At 44.3% G+C, this 18,570-nt stretch overlaps 1 long non-coding RNA gene across 1 annotated transcript; it reads left to right on the top strand.

The window, feature by feature from the left end:
* The first annotated feature begins 1,034 nt into the window (after positions 1-1,034).
* Positions 1,035-6,835, top strand: LOC144588150 (uncharacterized). The gene is made up of 2 exons (XR_013543519.1): positions 1,035-1,126; positions 4,280-6,835. It is a non-coding gene; the product is annotated as an uncharacterized LOC144588150 (long non-coding RNA).
* The last annotated feature ends 11,735 nt before the right edge of the window (positions 6,836-18,570 follow it).

Here is an 18,570-nt window from a genome sequence, read left to right on the forward strand (position 1 = left end):
CTGGGGGAATAAATTTTTCAGAAAATTGGAGAATTATTATGCATCTCTCCTTGCAAAGCTACTTCTGGATTCCTGGCTTAGATTTAGGAGGCCTGTTTGGAAAGGGAAGCTCTAAGACAGGTAGCTTTTTTTTCTTACATTCTGAAATCTCTGATTTAGAACCATGATGCCCTGAGCACTCCTGAAATGTACTTCTGTTTTGCTGAACATCTCATATCTACGTTCCTTATAGCTTCCATTAAATACATTTCTTGTTTTGCTTAAATATTACAAAAGTCTGCCTAGGGTAATTCTTATACACTATTGACTAAAGAAAAGACCATAGCCCTCCACTTGCTATGAAGCTACTGAATTATAGTTTTTCTCTGACTGAAATTTGTTCAATAAATGAGGAAAGATGGACCTTCTTAAGCCTCAGTTTTGCAATAATTCTGTAATAAATGCTTACATTGGCTTTTCATTGTTATAATTCCACAATGAGAGGACAATTTATCCAATATGTGGACCATAAATTATGTTAATTTTTAATTGAACTGGCAGCTCAAAATCAAGCTGAATGTAAATAACAGGAATTAGGATATAGATGGGACAATCATACCAGCATCAAAATGAAGCAGTATTCTGTGCATGCTTTTCTACTTCAACTGATAACACAATGTTATTATTTTCTGTATTCCTATTCATAATATAACTATTCAGTCTTGTTCCCAAATGATCTATTTTAAAAAAATGTTGCAGAATGGATGCATTTTGCCGTCCAGAGTAGATTATCTATCTAGATGGGTGGGGTATAAAGCTAATAAAATACTGTAAATAAATAAATAAATAAATAATATGCATATATATTTTTGTTTTGACTTTTTGGGAAGAGAGACCCAAAGAGTTGAAACCTACTTTCTGGTTATTCTTCAGTATTGTCAACAAAATCAGTTAACATGGGCATGTCTAGAATGTTTACCCACATAGGGTAAAATCCAACTCTCGAAAAGTGATCACCCAGTCACAGCACTTTTCTTTCTTCATCTCTTTCATGCAGCCTCCCCTGATCATTGCACCTGCCAAGTATATGCTAGAAATTTCTCCCAAACACCAGGAAGCATGGTGCAGGAAGCTTATGGGGGAAGAGGTAATTGCCCACCTCCTTGTTGTGCTGATGGAAGTTGTTCTGCTGCCTGGGTGTGTGTGTGTGTGTGTGTGTGTGTGTGTGTGTGTGTGTGTGTGTGTGTGTGTGTGTGTGTGTGTGTGTGTGTTGTCTGTGCACATACAGATGTAACTGGATTCAAACCAGTGTTTAACTTGTGGTCCAGTGGCTTCTTGAAGTATTCAGTTCTCATTTCAACCTATACATTTGGCTGAAGTACCACATAGGCATGGGATTTCCATTTGTTTTGGACAGCAGCTAGCAGAATTCACCAAGTATTCCACTGGGCATAATCTGGAAGAAACTGAAATACAGTGGTATTTCACCTCCACATGGCTCTCCATTGCCATTATACAGTGATGCCTCGCAAGACGAATGCCTTGTGCAACAAAAAACTTGCAAGATGAAAGTGTTCTGCAATTTTTTTGGTGACTCGCAAAACAAATTATTCTATGGCCGTTCTTCACAAGACGAATAGGAATGCATTACAGTGGAGTCTCGACTTACAGTCGGCTCCACTTACATACTTTTCGACCTACGGACTTCTCCAGCCACAAAATTTAACTTTGACTTGGAGCCAGAGAATCGACCTATGGACCGGAAGGGGGAGGCAGAGAAAGTGCCAAATTTGAATTTGCCACTTTTCCCGCCTCCCCCTTCCAGTCCGTAGGCCATAGGTCATGCCTCCGGATGCCTTGCAGGGCTTCTCTGCCGCCATGGGAGGCATCTCGAAGGTCCCCCCACTGCTGATAGTGCTTCGGATCCACTATCGGTGGCAGGGGGGGACCTCCGAGATGCCTCCCATGGCGGCGGAGAAGCCCTGCAAGGCATTCGGAGGTCCCCTGCTGCCGCCGCCACTGCTGGGAGCCGAGCCGTACCAGGCAATCCGAGCCATGCTCGGACTCCCAGGAGTCCAAGCATGGCCGGGATCACCCGGTGTGGCTTGGCTCCCAGCAGCAGGGGTGGCAGCACGGGAACCTCCGGAGGCCTTCCCTGCCACCATGGGAGGCCTCTTTGATGTCCCCCCCACTGCCAATAGTGCCTCCGAAGCACTATTGGCTGCGGTGGGGGAGCTCCGAGAAGCCTCCGGCAGCCACGCCAAAGCCCTTGGAGTCCTCCAACAGCGGCAATGGCAGCAGTGGGGGACCCCTTGAAGACTTCAAAAAGATAAGGAAATTTTTTAAAAAAATTATTTTTAATTTGTGTATGTGTGTGGGGGGGTGTTTCTTGGGCAGGTTACGAATTAATGTGTTTTCAATGCATTCCTATTGCAATTGACCAGATAGGTGGGTATAAATGAAATAAATAAATAAACCTGAGGACTTTTCGACCTACGGACCCCGTTCCAATACGGATTAATTCCATAGGTCAAGACCTCACTATAATTAAATTTCAGTGCATTCCTATGGGAAACCACGCTTCGCAAGATGAAATTTTTGCAATACAAAATGACTCGCAGAATGAATTATTTTTGTCTTGCGAGGCATCACTGTACTGGCCTTTCAAGAAGATGGCAATTTGCCATTTTAGTGCCTGTGAATGGTGGAAGGGTTCCTGGGATGGATAGTCTCACTGCTTTTTAGGCTCTGTAGAAAGCACATCTCAAAGAACTACCAGTCTTATTTTCCTTTGAGATTCCCATGAACCCTTGCACCACTCCCAGGAAAAAGGTATAACAGCATAGGTGTGAAGAGATACCTCTTAAGTGGTTTGTTTGTTTGTTTGTTTGTTTGTTTGTTTGTTTGTTTGTTTGTTTGTTTGTTTGTTTGTTTGTTTGTTTGTTTGGTTTTTGGCTGCAGCTCCCAGGTTTCTCTTTGGGGGAAGTTCCTGGAAAATTTTGGGTGTTGCAGTCTAGAAACCCAGGAAGTCCCATGCCTGGTACTAAATGTAATTCTGCAGTGGTATAATAAAAGTGTGTGGCGTTGTGAACTAAGCATATAGCAAAGCAATCAGGCACTTCACTACATGTGCATCACGAGGCGCCATTTTGACTAAATAATGGTATCATATATTAGGATGTGATCCTGTGCAGTGTTACTTGGGTATAAGCCTTTGCTGAACACAAGAGGCTTTAAAAGGGTGGCCAGATGTAGAAAATGGGTAGATGTCAGTATGTATGCATATGACTGGATGTGATCCAGCCATGACTGAGCACTTAATGATCCCACGGATACAGCTTCAAATGTTATCTCTGTAATCACCAAGACTCAAAAATGCTTAATTTTGGTTAGGTTTTTTTGCCGTTGTGAGGAAAAGCAATTGTATATCATATCCTTACTTTAAGGTTGGATTTCCCCCTGTTGCGTTCTTGATTATTAATTTTGGAGGAGAAGAGGTCTTTATTCCACCTTTTAAACAAGAAGTAAACCATTCCTTACATCTGAAATACCTGCAAAACACTAACATGTTTTCACCATCATCTTTGAATGTTTATCTCTGCACACATCACTGGATGTCTTCCAAAAGCAACTAGGAGCCAGTAAAAAGGTTATTGTTATCAATGTGATAAGAGAAAGGACAGGGGAGACAGACCTGGATAAAGACAAAACAGAAACTATTGGAAGAAATAAACATTTTATAATCTGCTGGGAGGATGCAAGAAGGACAAAGCAGGTTTGTATGCTTTTATAAAAAGCTGGAAGTTAACATCAAAAGGACCAAAGAAGCCAATTTTCTATTTCCCTTAGCCTTTGCATGGGAAAAATAGCTATATATGTGGGTTTTAGCCAGGCATCTCAGCAGATGTTCAAAATCTTTGTGTCTTCATTCCAGAGTTCTCACTGCTATGTGTAACAAGGACTTGTTCTGTTCCCAGTTGCCATACATTTCCATACAATGGTGTTATGCTATTTTTTAAAGCACAGTTCCATAATAATTCAAAAATTTTTAAACCCATTGCACGCTATTCTTCCAGGAGTACTCTGTTGGCCTTAATCTGAGATATTTATTAATTGTACTGTGGTGCTTCTGACATGAACAAAAAGGAATAAAGAACTTATTGCATTAAATCAAAAGAAATTAATGTTCACATGAAGAAACAGGTGAAATTCTCATGAGTGACATTCTAGCTTCTTGGACTTACCTTGTACATGAGTCGGCCAAGGAGTACATGTGTGAATGTCTTGTTTTTCATTATAGAATCAGCTGTCTGGCAGCTGACAGTTGACCGGGCTTCCCATAGGAGAAGATGTGGTAAGGGAATGTTTCCCATGGAGCTTTTTCAGACCGGGAAGCATGGTCAGCCAGGGAATTGAAGAATGATGAAGAGATGGTGAATAATTAAAGCAACACCAACACCAATATTCATACTATCCTCAGTCATCTTGCAATGATAAAATAAACTCAAAGACACTACCAAAACAAATTGAAATGGTGTCTTGATTTATGTGCCCCTGAATTATGCAGAACAATGGAAGTCTCTTCTGTAGGGGATAAAACTGGAAGACAAATTTTCGTACAGTATTTGCTCCAGAGCTGGACACAACACTAACCTCACTCATAAATGGAACACAGGGAGAAGCAATATTATAAGCATCTGTGTCAGAGATAAGATGTGTTTACCATGACCTATTCAAGAGACACTAGATAGGGTTCTGAATACTGAAGAATGACAACTAGTGCTGATCCAAAATTTCTCAGAAGGCATTTTTCTAAAGAATGTTCTGAGACTACTCCCTAAAAAAACAGGCTATTTGGTAGTTTTCTCCATATTTTCAGCACCATTTTTATTCTCCGCTCTAGGTATGTAGTGCCCAGAATAACACAAGGCATGAGATATTGTGAAGGATGTAAAATGGTAGCCAGTATATGAATCTACGCACTGATGAATATTGATCATTTTTTTAAAAAAAATTATTTTTATTTAAAAATATGACAGAATTAAAAAATGCTAGTCAGCTTGCCAAAATAGGTGCCATTACTGTCACTGCAAGTAGCAGGGGAAAAAGAGGGAGGAAATAAACATTTATTCTGAGGGGAAAACTATGCTTCTGCCCCTGTTGATAATGAGCTCCGTGTCTGAAAAGCTAATGGAGAGTTTTAGTTATTTAGTTAAATATTTTCTCCAATTTCTTTTCACATAATTCAGTGTAGAAATTTTTGAGCAGCCGTTTGCACACAATTCTCGGTCTCAGTGTCTCTGTCACTGAATGCTCTCTCTCTCTCTATCTATCTCTCTCTCTTTCTCTCTTTCTCTTTCTCTCTCTCTTTGTTTCATAATGGAGGAAAAAATGTTAGATTAGAAAACTTCAATTAAGCCTTTAAAAAGACCATCTGCTGAATGCTGACTGGGGTTTCATGTAAACAAAATGCCTGCGCTGGTTACAAACAAATGATCTTATCTATTGTATTGTGTTACAAATTAAAATTAGATTAAGCCACCTACATGGTACCACTGCTGAATCTTAAATTTCTTATGGAAACTGAATGTTTGCTGCAAGTGTTCATTCGTCCTGATGAGAGCCTCATTATTTTTGTACCAGCAGTACACACTGGGTATAGCATAATCAAAGCCTGGGGGTACGTATTAATTATCCTTTTGAATAGTGATGAAATTTTAAAAAGATCTCCTTTAGGCTCACATCATCAGCAGATGAAACAAAGCTTTGCACAGCTTGCGAGCAGTGGCTCACATGTGTTTTTACATCTGTTCAGGATATTTCAATTTGAAGCGCAACAAGCCAAGTCTGGGATTAAAGACTAGGATAAAAAAAAGAAGAGGGAGGGAAAGAGAGAGAGAAAGCTGCAACAGCTAATAGTCCACCCCCTCACTAGTTTGGTGGGAGAAGGACTTCCATTTTAAAATGCATGCAGATTGCATTTAGTATTAGTATTATTAGTATTAGTATTTCCCAGGGCCAATTAATCAGTCAACTGATACTCTTTGTTGACAGGTGAACCAAACGAGATTTCAGCTCTGTGCCACCAGAAGAGCTGGTCGTTCTCCTTTTCATGTGCACACTTCCTAAGCTTAAAGAGAACAGGCATTCAAATCCTATGTGAATTTATACAGATGCTCCCTTCCTTAGTGGCATTAACTAAGCATATGTAGGGTCATAATAATGGTGGTCCTCCAGTATTCAAGAATGTCCATGAGTTCTCCCATTCACCCCCACAAGATGCCTGTATGTTTCGTCTGAATTGCCTGAATATGCCAAATGAAACATCTTAGACAACTGTGTAAAGTAAGAGCTCTAGAAAGCAAGATAGAAAGCAAGACAGAAAAATGCTTGTCTTAATGCCTAGAGCTCTAATAATGAAGGCTAAAGGTGTGGTTATGGACATGTAGGCATCAGATTAACTTGTTTCTAATTCTTATGAGTTACAATCACATGGCTGGTATTTGCATATTTTTCTTAAACCCAAGATAATGGTCTCTTACACATGGGGCTGCCTCATTTCTCTCTCTCTCTCTCTGTTGCTTACGGTAGAAAAAGCATGAGTTTTAACATGCCTCATGTCTAAGCTGTTGTCTATCAGACAAGAGGTGTTACAGCATTAACTTGGAAGCTGGTAACCTTTTCACAGGGGCTTGCACCTCCCTGGAGCACAGCCCAATTTCAGTTGGTATCACTGTGAGCTTTCTAGATTAAAAGGTAATGGAAAACAAGAGTTTCCAAGGAAGAGGTTCCCACCATGAGCATCCACTGCAAATGGGAAGCACTGACGATGTTAACCTCCACTTTCGGAACAAAACAATATAGAAAATAAACCAAGGATTTAGGGAGGCTCAAAATGTCTAGGGGCCCTTTTTAAAAGCAGTGGAAGGAAAGATAAGAGGACTATTGTCTGGATGTCAGGAGAATTTCTGTTACAATCCATGCTTGTTCAGGAACTAAAAGGGGTACAGATACTCCATTCAGATGAACCCTTAGAGCATTGTCCCCCAGCCTTTTTGCCTCCATTGACTGGTTTAACGTGGGGGGTGGAGTGGGAGGCATCCGTGCATGCGTGGGAGGAGCCATGTATCTGCGCATGCAGGGGCAGATGAGATTTCTCTCTCTCCAAGAACCGACCTCCATATGACTGTCCAGCTTCTATGGAAGTCATATGCCAATGGTGCACTTTAAAGAAAGTGAAATATGGTCTAGAGTTGTTGTTTTTTAATCACTGCCTGCTTTAAAAAAATATTTACATTAATAGTTTCTTTTGCCTCCCCAGTTCTGTTTTATTTTTAACTGCTTGTTTTGTTTTGTCTTGTTTCAAGAAAAAAAACCTGTAGCATAAGACTGCATGAGCCATCATTGGTCCCTGGGAGATCCCTTTAAAATTCAGTTAATTAATTGACTTGTATTGTGAATTATACTGATATGCTCAAGCAGGAGTTTGTTTCCACACTCCAAAAGATAATATTTCACCCATACTTCAATATGTTAAGCGCATGTTTTGTTTTTTCCCCCCATTTGATGCTATTGGTGACAGTGAGAATTAGGAGTGGAGGAGGAGGTGAAAGCAGGGCTAACAGGAGAGTATGGAGTATGGTAGCAGGGGAACTGACAGAAGGAGAGAGAGGGAAAACTGTAGGGTTGGCAGCAGGGCAAGGAGTGTGGTGGTAGCGGTGGCATCAAGGGGGAGGAAAAATGGGTGGAGCAGTTTGGATGAAGGAAACATTTAATGAAAGGGGGGAAACAAAAAAACCCACAAATTTTTCATGTTTCCTTCTTTCATGTAAACGAATCCTTTGGGTTTAAGAAGCTTTCCTTCAGGAATCCTTGACAGAACTCAAAAGTGCCTTTTTTCACATTTCCCCCTTTCATTTTTAAATGAAAGACCCAGCTTTAGACATGACACTGTCCACTGTTTACACAGAGATCTATGCGAACACATATATGTGAAGATTCTCAGTCATCCAGGTGAGGTTATCTGGAAGTTGGGTCATGGCAACGGGACTTCTTTCTTGATAGGTTGAAATGTTTTGCTACTCATTCAAGTAGCTTCTTCAGTCTGAGGAGAGTTGGTAGGAGATCCCTGATACAGTGGTGCCTCGCTTAACGAGTGCACTGTATAGCGATGTTTCCGTATAGCGATCCCTTTTTCGGGATCGCTATACGGAAACATACCCGATCTTCGCAATGGGGAAAACCCGCATTGCGAAGATCGGGTATTGCGGCGGCCATTTTGGAGCCGCCGAACAGCTGATCGGCGGTTCCAAAATGGCCGCCGGAAGCCCGGAAATGGCTGCCGGCAGCCGTTTTCGCGCCCTGCCCTCGCTTAGCGAAGGCGCAAAAATGGCTGCCGGCACCTGGAATCCTCGCTGAACGGGTAAGTAACAAAGGTATTGGAACGCATTAAACGAAGTTTAATGCGTTCCAATACATTTCCCCTACCCGTTTAGCGATGATTCCGTATAGCGAGGGTTAATCCGGAACGGATTAACCTCGCTATACGGGGCACCACTGTATATCTATCCTCCAAGTTGGTTTCACTTTCCCCTGGTCTGAATAGGCTCAACTTGTTAGCAGGACAAAGGACTGAGGGTGAGTGATAATCCCCCTTCTGCAATCCTTCTTCACCCATTGTCATGGGTTGTTAACAGTCATTAACAGTGGTCTTTTTGGTGTGTGTGTGTGGTCCTAATCTTTCTGGGGACAGATGAAAGGGCAGCATGATAAATAGGAGACAGATTGTGTCAAAGGCCTGCACCTCTGTTGAGTGAGGGATTTTCTATATGCACATGTATGGCCTCCCTGACTCCTCTCTCAAACCACCTATCTTCTCAGTCCAGACTGAGTGCATCTTGGTCATCAAATGACTATTAACAACCTAAGGTAATGGGTGGAAAAGGACTGCAGAAGTGGGATCATCCCTCACCCTCGGTCTTTGTCCTTCTAACGAGCCTATTCAAACCAGGGGGAAGTGAAACCAATGTGGAGGATATATCATGGATCTCCTACCAACTCTTCTCAGACTGAAGAAGCTACTTGGAGGAGTAGCAGAACATTTCAACCTAACAAGAAAGAAGCCCATTTGCCATGACTCAACTTCCACATATGCAAGCATATGGGGAAATCTGTTATACACACCAGTTATGTCAGTGATGGGAGGTATACTGTTCTTATACCAGAGTTGGCTCATAAGGAGAATGGGAAACATAATTTGAGAAATACCCAGCTGGCGATAAAATGACAGGCCTTGCTACATAACCCCCAGAATCCACCAAAGACCACCAAACCAGGGACAGCACTAATGATGTCTACATGCCACCCACATCCTTAGGAAGAGATGAATTTGTGGTGACAGGCCGTGATCCCAACACACACCCCTCTATCAGAACAGTCACTATATACATGCCAACTATACAGCATCACAAAGATACTGGAGCCCACTTGGGTGAAATAGCTTGTCAGCAGAGCATGTAAAAGTTCCTTCCCCAGTACCAGAGCTTAGAAAACTTACTTTTGGGGATGGCATCTCCCAGATTGAACATTTTAATTTGGGAATGTAATATTTTTCAGTTCTAGTTGTCAGTAGGGGTGTGTGATAAATCCTACCTGAAGCAGCTTATTTCTGGGAGAACTGGGAGATTGATGAGGTAAATCAGGCTCCCTTGAATCATTCTTAGTCCTCCTGAAGCTTTTTAAGTTACAGTATTTGGACAACTGAAGGCAGAGGAAAATGGAAGACAGGATGTCTCCAAAAACTGGCACATTCCCATCTCCCAATTTCCTCATCATTGCTGCTGATTACATTCGGTCTTATGACCTTTAGAAGAGTAAGTGGGTGTGGATAGATCCTGTAGGTATATGGAGACTGGTCTGTGGTGGTCAGAGCATAAGAGAGTTACTTCTTTTACTCTAGATTTCAGAATCCCCCAAGCTAAAATTGCCAGTGGCAATAAAGAGATTTATGATCAACAATGAGTAGCTGGAGCACATGGCTCTGAACACATGGGCACAGCAGGTATTTGTGAGAAGGGGAGATAGAAAAGTGAGGGAGAATTATGCTTATGTGACAGTGGTGATTAAGTGATTCCTTACTTCTCCATTATGGTTAAAGCTTTCCTCGTTTTCGGATTGTAAGGCCTGAACAGAGCTTATTAGTGTCTTACCCATTTCCCTTGGAGGATTGTGATGAGACACCATGGTTGTGGTCTTGGAGAATATAGGGAACAAGGTAAGTGTTTTCCTCCACCAGGCCATTCTGTTCTGCCCAGGACTCTGCCCCTTTTCAGCCCTTTCAATGGTCTATTTTTACCAGGAAAACAGCTACATAGAAATATTCCACTAGCATATTTGTGGCATTTCACTGTCAGGCAGTAGGAGGCGTTTCATGCAATCTTATGACTCCTCAGTACTTGATTTCCCACTTTCCCACGGAGCCCTATTTCTAGACATGAATCCTATACAAGTCTGCAAAAAACAACAACAAAAAAAAACCAGTCCCCATGCTCTCTTACAACTAGTTCCAGTGTAGTAAGCCATCAACTGCTGTCCAATCAACTAAAGTGCATGACCATTGCTGATAATTAAAGTCGTAGTATAATAGCTGAATGGGCAACTGAATGGGCTACCACAATAATTAATGGGTCTCTCAAGGAGACACTCATTAGGCCGCTTATGAAGAAAACAAGTATGGCCGTGGACAACATCCACAATTATAGGCCCATCGCCAATGTCTCCTTCCTCAGCAAAGTGGTAGAGAGGGTAGTGGCTGACCAGCTTCAGGTCCTTTTGGATGAAACCAATGCTCTGGATCTGTTCCAGTTGGGCTTCAGGCCACACTATGGCATGGAAATGGCATTGATAGCCCTGTTTGATGACCTGTTGAGGAAGGCTGACAGGGACAAATGTCTCTGTTGGTCCTCCTTGATATCTCAGCTGCCTTTGATACCATTGACCATGGGGAGGCTCTCCAAGTTGGGAATTGGTAGTTTGGCACTTGCCTTGCTCTGATCCTTCTTGGAGGACCGTCCTCAGAGAGTACAGCTTGGGGATAATGTATCAGTCCTGTGGTGTCTCAAATGTGGGGGTCTGCAGGGCTCTATAATTTGCCCAATGCTGTTTAATATCTATATTAAAGATGCAGACCTGGCCTGTATAACCGAAACATGGATTGGCGGAGAGGGGGGTCCCCCCCTAGCTCTCATCTGTCCGCCCGGTTATGCTGTTCAACACCAGGGTAGACTGGAGGGACGGGGGGGGGAGTTGCCATTGTTTATAAGTCCACCTTAGAGGTAATTAGGCGCTCCTCGGTGGTAAGACCGGGTCTTGAGGCTCTCCACGTGTGGATTGGGGCTAGGGACGGTATTGGGATCTTGCTGGGTTACCGTGCTCCCCGCGACCCAGCCACCTCCCTACCGGAGCTGGTGGACTTTGTCTCCGCGGCACTGTTGGGCTCCCCGAGGCTATTGGTACTGGGGGACTTCAACGTGCGTGCGGGGGCAGAGTCTTCCGGTCCAGCTCTTGAGTTCTTGGAGACCATGGCCTTCTTGAACATGTCCCAGCATGTTAACGGCCCTACACACGTGGGCGGCCATACATTAGATCTGGTCTTTTCTACCAATGGGAGCGAGAGTGGTCCGATGGTGACTGACCTTGAGTCGGTACCCTTGTCATGGTCGGATCACCACCTAATAAGATGTACCACCAAGATGGCTCTCCCCCCTCGCAGGGAGCCCGGACCTATTGTTATGGTCCGCCCTCGAAGGCTACTGGATCCGACTGGATTCCAGGATGCCATGAGAGGGATTACAGCTGACCTGGCTGGCGCTCCTGTCGAGGCTCTGGTCGAGGCTTGGTCCACTGCCGCGACTAGTGCCGTAGACATGATCGCACCTAAACGCCCTCTCCGCCGCAGAGATCGCCCGGCGCCCTGGTTTACCCAGGACCTCCGGACGTCGAAGCGGGTCAGGAGACGGCTAGAGCGCAAATGGAGAAAGGACCCGACGGTTTTTAATCGTATAGCTGTTAAGGTCGCTACTAACCTTTACCAGGCTAAGGTAAAGGCTGCCAATCGAACATACCTCGCTAACCGGATAAGCGAGGCGTCTAATCAGCAGGCGGAACTATTCCGTATAGTACGTGACCTATCCGGAGTTGGCCCGGGAGATAGGCCTCCCCCTAGTTTTACACCGGGCCAATTTGCAGCATTTTTTAAATCTAAAGTGGAGGCCATCCGCCGGGACCTCTCCCCTTTTTTGAACACAGTGAGTCGAGCTGAGATGTCCAGCGCTCCGTCTTGCCCGGTGACTTTTGACTCTTTTCAGCCCGTTTCGCCCGACACTGTGGCCAGGACGCTTGACCGCTGTCGTGCCACCACCTCCTCTTTAGACCCTTGCCCGGCCTGGCTAATCAAGGCAGCCAGGTCCTCAACAACGGAATGGGCCACCGTAATAATTAATGGGTCTTTCCTTGAGGGCAGATTTCCCTCTGCCCTCAAGGACACACTCATTAGGCCCATAAGAAAGAAACCGAGCTTGGCGGCGGACGAAATTGGCAATTATAGGCCCGTCGCCAATGTTTCTTTCTTAAGCAAGGTAGTTGAGAGGGTGGTGGCCGATCAGCTTCAGGCGTTCCTGGATGAAACAGATGCCCTGGATCCATTCCAGTCGGGATTCAGGCCGCGCCATGGAACAGAAACGGCATTGGTCGCCCTGTGCGATGACCTGTTGAGGGAGGCCGACAGGGGCAAAATGTCTCTGCTGGTCCTCCTCGACATCTCAGCGGCCTTTGATACCATTGACCACGGTATCCTCCTGGGGAGGCTCACCGAGTTAGGAATAGGTGGCCGGGCATTTGCCTGGCTCCGTTCCTTCTTGGAGGACCGACCCCAGAGAGTCCAGCTCGGGGAGAATGTCTCGGCCCCGTGGAGCCTCAATTGTGGGGTTCCACAGGGGTCGATCATCTCCCCAATGCTGTTTAACATCTACATGAGGCCGCTGGGGAGGATCATCAGGGGGTGTGGAGCTCGGTGCCATCAATATGCTGATGACACGCAGCTCTACATCTCCTTTTTTCCAACTGCAGGAGATGCCGTTCTGTCCCTTCAGCGTTGCCTGGAGACCGTACGGGAATGGATGCAGGAGAACGGGCTGAGGCTGAACCCGGACAAGACGGAGGTACTGAGGGTGGGCGCTCCCACAGCTGGGGATTTGGGTGATTCCCTCATTTTTGGGGGCGTGACCCTGCCTGTCAGCGATGGGGTTCGCAGCTTGGGTATCCATCTGGACCCGGCGCTCACTATGGAAAACCAGGTGGCGTCTGTGGTCCGTACCGCATTTTTCCATCTCAGGCGGATAGCCCAGCTGCGACCCTACCTTGACGTGGGGGCCCTCACTACTTTGGTACATGCGCTTGTAATCTCAAGATTAGACCACTGTAATGCGCTCTACGTGGGGCTACCTTTGAGGCTGCTGCGGAAACTTCAGGTGGTGCAGAATGCTGCGGCCAGACTACTCAGTGGAGTGAGAAGATACCAACATATCTCCCCCACTCTGGCCGCATTGCATTGGCTGCCCATCCGATTCCGCATCGACTTCAAAGTACTGATGCTTACTTATAAAGCCCTAAACGGTTTAGGACCTCAATATCTGGCGGAACGCCTCCTCCCACCAAGATCTACCCGTGTCACTCGCGCAAGCCAGGAGGTAAGGCTGAGGAGCCTGACGCCGAGAGAGGCCCGGAAGGAAAAGACCAGAAATCGGGCCTTCTCGGCGGTGGCTCCTCGCCTATGGAACAACTTACCTCCTGAGATTCGTGCGGCCCCCTCGCTGGGCACTTTTAAAAAACAACTAAAAACATTTATGTATAAGCAGGCCTTCCCAACAGCTAATTCCAACAGTTAATTCCTGACGACTTTTTCTTCTATACTCCTATGGTCTTTACTTTCGTGTATATGTAATGTTTTTAATATTTACTACTGCTGATTGTAAGCCGCCTAGAGTGGTCGAATCTGGCCAGATAGGCGGGATAGAAATGAAATAAATAAATAAATAAATAAATATATGAGGCCACTGGGTCGGGTCATCAGGGGATGTGGGACTTCCTGTCATCAGTATGCTGATGACACCCAGCTCTACATCTCCTTTTTTTCCTACAACAGTGGATGCCGTTTCATCCTTTCAGCGCTGCCTAGAGGCTGTATTGCAATGGATGCAGATGAATGGACTGAGGCTGAACCCGGACAAGACGGAGGTCCTGAAGGTGAGTGGCCCCGCCATTGGTGGTTTGGGAAACTCCCTGACTTTTTTTTGGGGGGGGTGACTCTCACCACAAAGAGTGAGGTTCACAGCCTCAGGTTCCATCTAGATCCGGTGCTTACCATGGAAACACAGGTAGCATCAGTGGTCCGCACCACCTACTTCCATCTTAGGCAGATTGCCCAGCTCTGTCCCTATCTTGATGGTGCGGCACTTACCACTCTGGTCCATGCACTTGCAGTCTCAAGATTAGACTACTGTAATGCACTCCACATGGGACTGCCTTTGAAATTGATGTGGAAATTACAAATGGTGCAGAATGCGGCAGTCAGACTTCTCACTAGGGTGAGAAAACGTCAACATATCTCCCCCACGCTGGCTGCCCTGCATTGGCTTCCCATTTGATTCTGCATTGATTTCAAAGGATTAACAATGGCATATACTGTAAAGTCCTAAACAGTTTAGGACCTCAATATCTAGCAGAACGCCTTCTCCCACCTAGATCTACCCGTATCACTCATATAATGTCAAGGGAGGCCCGGAGAGAAAGAACAAGAAACGGGGCCTTCTCAGCAGTGGCACCTCACCTCTGGAACAATCTACCCCCAGAAATCTGCCTGGCTCCCTCGCTGGGTGTTTTTAAGCACAAGCTCAAGACCTGGCTCTTGAGGCAGGCCTTCCCTCCTGTCATTATTTAATTCAATTTTGCCGTCTTGTATCATATTATATTGTTGTTATACAGCTATTGTTTTTATGAAATTGTTTTATGAATTTGCTATTAACCACCCAGAGTAGACTTCTGTCTATATGGGTGGGATATAAAATAACAAGTAAATAAATAGCTGCTACACTTGTAAATGATTTACTTGTTCACCTACATGTTGGTTTATTGGCTGAAATCCAGTAGTAAGTAATAACTAGAGTGGGCCCACTGAATTAGTGGAACTTATGGAGGAGCTGACTCACCAAATCCTCACCGATTTAATGAGCCTACTCTAGAGATGACTTAATACAGGATTTTAGCCATTGTTTCCTACAGGTTCATAGTCCGGATCATATGCTGATCACTGGGATATGCCAGCATTGCAAGTAAGCATTTGGTATGGGAAAAGTAGCACAGCTTGGGAACCATTAACTGTCAGAATCCCCCCAGTCATGCTGGATCAGGGGTTTGGAGAAGCGTAGTCCAAACTACAGCAGTATTACAAGGGTATTTTAAAACCCTGCATTATGTATGCAGCTCCCTCAAAGATCTAGATTGCAGGGCACAGAGGAACATATGTCTCAATACAAAAAATGTACAATAAGTTTATTTTTAAAAAGGGATGCTAGGAAGGTATGAGCACAACACAACCAAATGTACTATATTTCAATAAATCGTTCATCAGTGGTATAGACCACAATGGCTTACAATTTTCCCTTCCACATGTCATTCTGTTGGTTGGGGTGTAAATTCCTGTTTGCTGCTTGCACCATTCATTACCGTGGATAAGGCTAACTTTAAAAGCAAATGGGAGGGATTTATGGGATTACCCGACATAGCCGTATCTGTGACCAACTATATGTGCAACAGTCCTGGGCCAACCATTCAGGGCCCTCCTCTTGCCTTGCACAAAAGGGTCTTATGCGCTTTCCTCTGTACAAACATAGGACTCTTTCAATAGCCCTATTCAGTTGTTATCTGAACATGTGGAGCCCACCCATGCTGAGGTGAGCACACTATCTGCTACTGGTGACATCATTAGAAAGCAACCGTCTGAAGAAGGGGAGGATGCTGTATCCCGGTAGCTTCTCCAAGTGAGCCCCCATGGAACCAGAACCCCAGTTTTTGTGGCTCACCTGGACAGGCTGCAAAGACAGACAGTTCCTTCCATGTCTTGAAATTGATGTGTGTCCACTTCAATGTATATGGGCTCCAGGCACTTTACTAATAACTGAATAGAGCTCATAGCTATTCAGTCCATTGGGAGTAGGTGTGGAATACCCAACTACCCCCCCCCATGCATGCTTTTAACTCAAGATATGTGTGAAGCTCCCTTTCAAAGCAAGTGTTCATACCAGAGGAGGCAGGAGGACATTTTAAAAAGTATGAGTTCCTAAAATGACCAAATATATTTCTCTTTTTTAAAAAAAAAAATATGCTTGAGATTGAGACTTTGCATTGCAAGTTTCAGCCTAAAGCAAAATTTAACAATGGCATTTGAAGCCCCTAAAAATAGGAGTTTTTGTTATGGAAGTGCTGACACAATATTATCTATAGCAGTAAAAATAGCACAGCTATAATTGAAAGTCCGTACTGTACTTTGGCAAATGAGGATTAATGTGGCCTGATCCGATAACACAAGCCTACGAGTCACTGCTTGTGTAAGTACATATTTATATATTATGTGGCACCATTTGTCAGCATAAAAAACGAACCAGTTGTCCTGATGCGATGAGCTAACCCCAGAGAATGTGTGCCCCATGGATTGGCATACAGCTACGCTGTTGACAGCCACCATTGTCAGCTGCTGTGTACCCTCATTCTGTGCAGCTGTTGCACAGCACAGAATTGTGGGTTTGTCATAGGGACATCGTATTGAGATGATGCAAGAAGAAGCTTGTCGACATAACATCCTAGAGCCGTTTGAGCCACTGCAGAGTGAGACAATTTTGACACAAGGATACGTACATAATAATTGGTGGCCATCTTTTAGAAGAGGATTGCAAGTGACACACTTTGCTGAATGGACAAGGCTCATAGGCAAAGCACAGAGTGTGATTCTGTCTGTATGGCACCTCAGATCTACTGATCTCTACATTTTGGGAGATAGGGAAACTAGCAGCATTCATTTTATATATGTAAACTCTAACAGCAAAGGGACCACAAAAGATGTAGTTATGTCTTGTCCCCATCAGCTAGTTAATTACAGTAAACCAGCAACAAACTTTGATCTTTTCTAAATGAGAAACAGTGGCTGTGCAGTCTTGATCTCTCTGTCTTTCTCTGTCACACAGAGATTGGTGATGCAAGCTTCTTTGAAAAGCTTGGGATGTTAGTGGTATTAAAGATACTGGAGATACAACTGTGTTACAGACCGAGATCTTTCCTTGAATTGTTCTGGATCATCACACCTGGTACAAGTGGGGGGGAAAAGGTAAACACCTCCAAACACTGATGCAGCAATCTTAATCCATGCTTGTCCCACACAGTGAGATGAACTTTCCAAATAGGACTACAGGTCCTATAACTTTCATAAATCCATGGATCCATGGAAATCAATTCCGAGTTGCAGCCCCTGTTGGGAAAGGTGAAGCATGGCAAAGGGGGACAAAATTGATCATGGGACTGAGAAACCAATGTTCTGTCCCGTGTCACAAATTCCTGCAAAATCCACCCTGCACATAGTGGGATAAGGGGGTGTCATATGGATGGTGAGAAATCGGTGATAAGGTCGGTGCCTTGTTGGGAACTTGAAGGGGTCCAAATACCCTGTCTGGAAGAGTCCAGTTATGGATAAATTGTAGGAAAATGCAATGGTTTTTCTCTTTAAAGGTGGTTCCAGGCACCAACCATTGTGACGGTCTTTTCCTTAATTCTATCTGGTTTTACATCTCTGGGAGCCTTTGAAATTTCTCCTTCAGAATCCTAGCTGCTCTGAATGCAGTCCTACCAAATTTGTTCAGTGCCTGTCTTGCAAGGAATTTGTCCCAGAGTCTCCCCTTGTTTGGATATGGCCATTTCTGCTCTCTTTTTTTTCTTTTTCTTTCTTTCTTTCTTTCTTTTTTTTTTTTTGCTGCAAATTCCTGCTATAGAATCTCAAAAGCTTTGGATGCAGTCTTTCCCACCCTGTCTGCTGCTCTGTGGTCTTTGTTAATTCAACTGCAGCTTTTGCTAGCTTCTTCCTTGCAAGCTCATTTCTTACAGAATCCCTTCTTTTAATAGGCACCATTGTCCTGGTTAGGCAAATCTTCCATCTAGTGACTGGATAGTTCTGTAGGCTACTGGCACATTTAAACTGATTAGTCATCTACTGACTGGGGTGATACTGCGGGCTACAGACAGATTTAAATTTATTAATATTAATGTAATGCTTTTTTTTCATGAAAAACCAAATAACCCTGAGAAGCATACCTCCAAGGTTCCCTTGGTATCCATGCAGAGTTTGAGATATCGAAGTTTCACTGTCTCCCAGTTGTGGTAGAGACATAAACAAACTCATCTACACAAGAACTTATATGTACCATCAACATCCCTCAGCATTGCTATTGCTGGGGGTGGTGGACTCAAGGGTCAAGCCTAAAAATTAGGAGG

Source organism: Pogona vitticeps, chromosome 3, assembly GCF_051106095.1.
Source record: "Pogona vitticeps strain Pit_001003342236 chromosome 3, PviZW2.1, whole genome shotgun sequence".
NCBI lineage: Eukaryota > Metazoa > Chordata > Lepidosauria > Squamata > Agamidae > Pogona > Pogona vitticeps.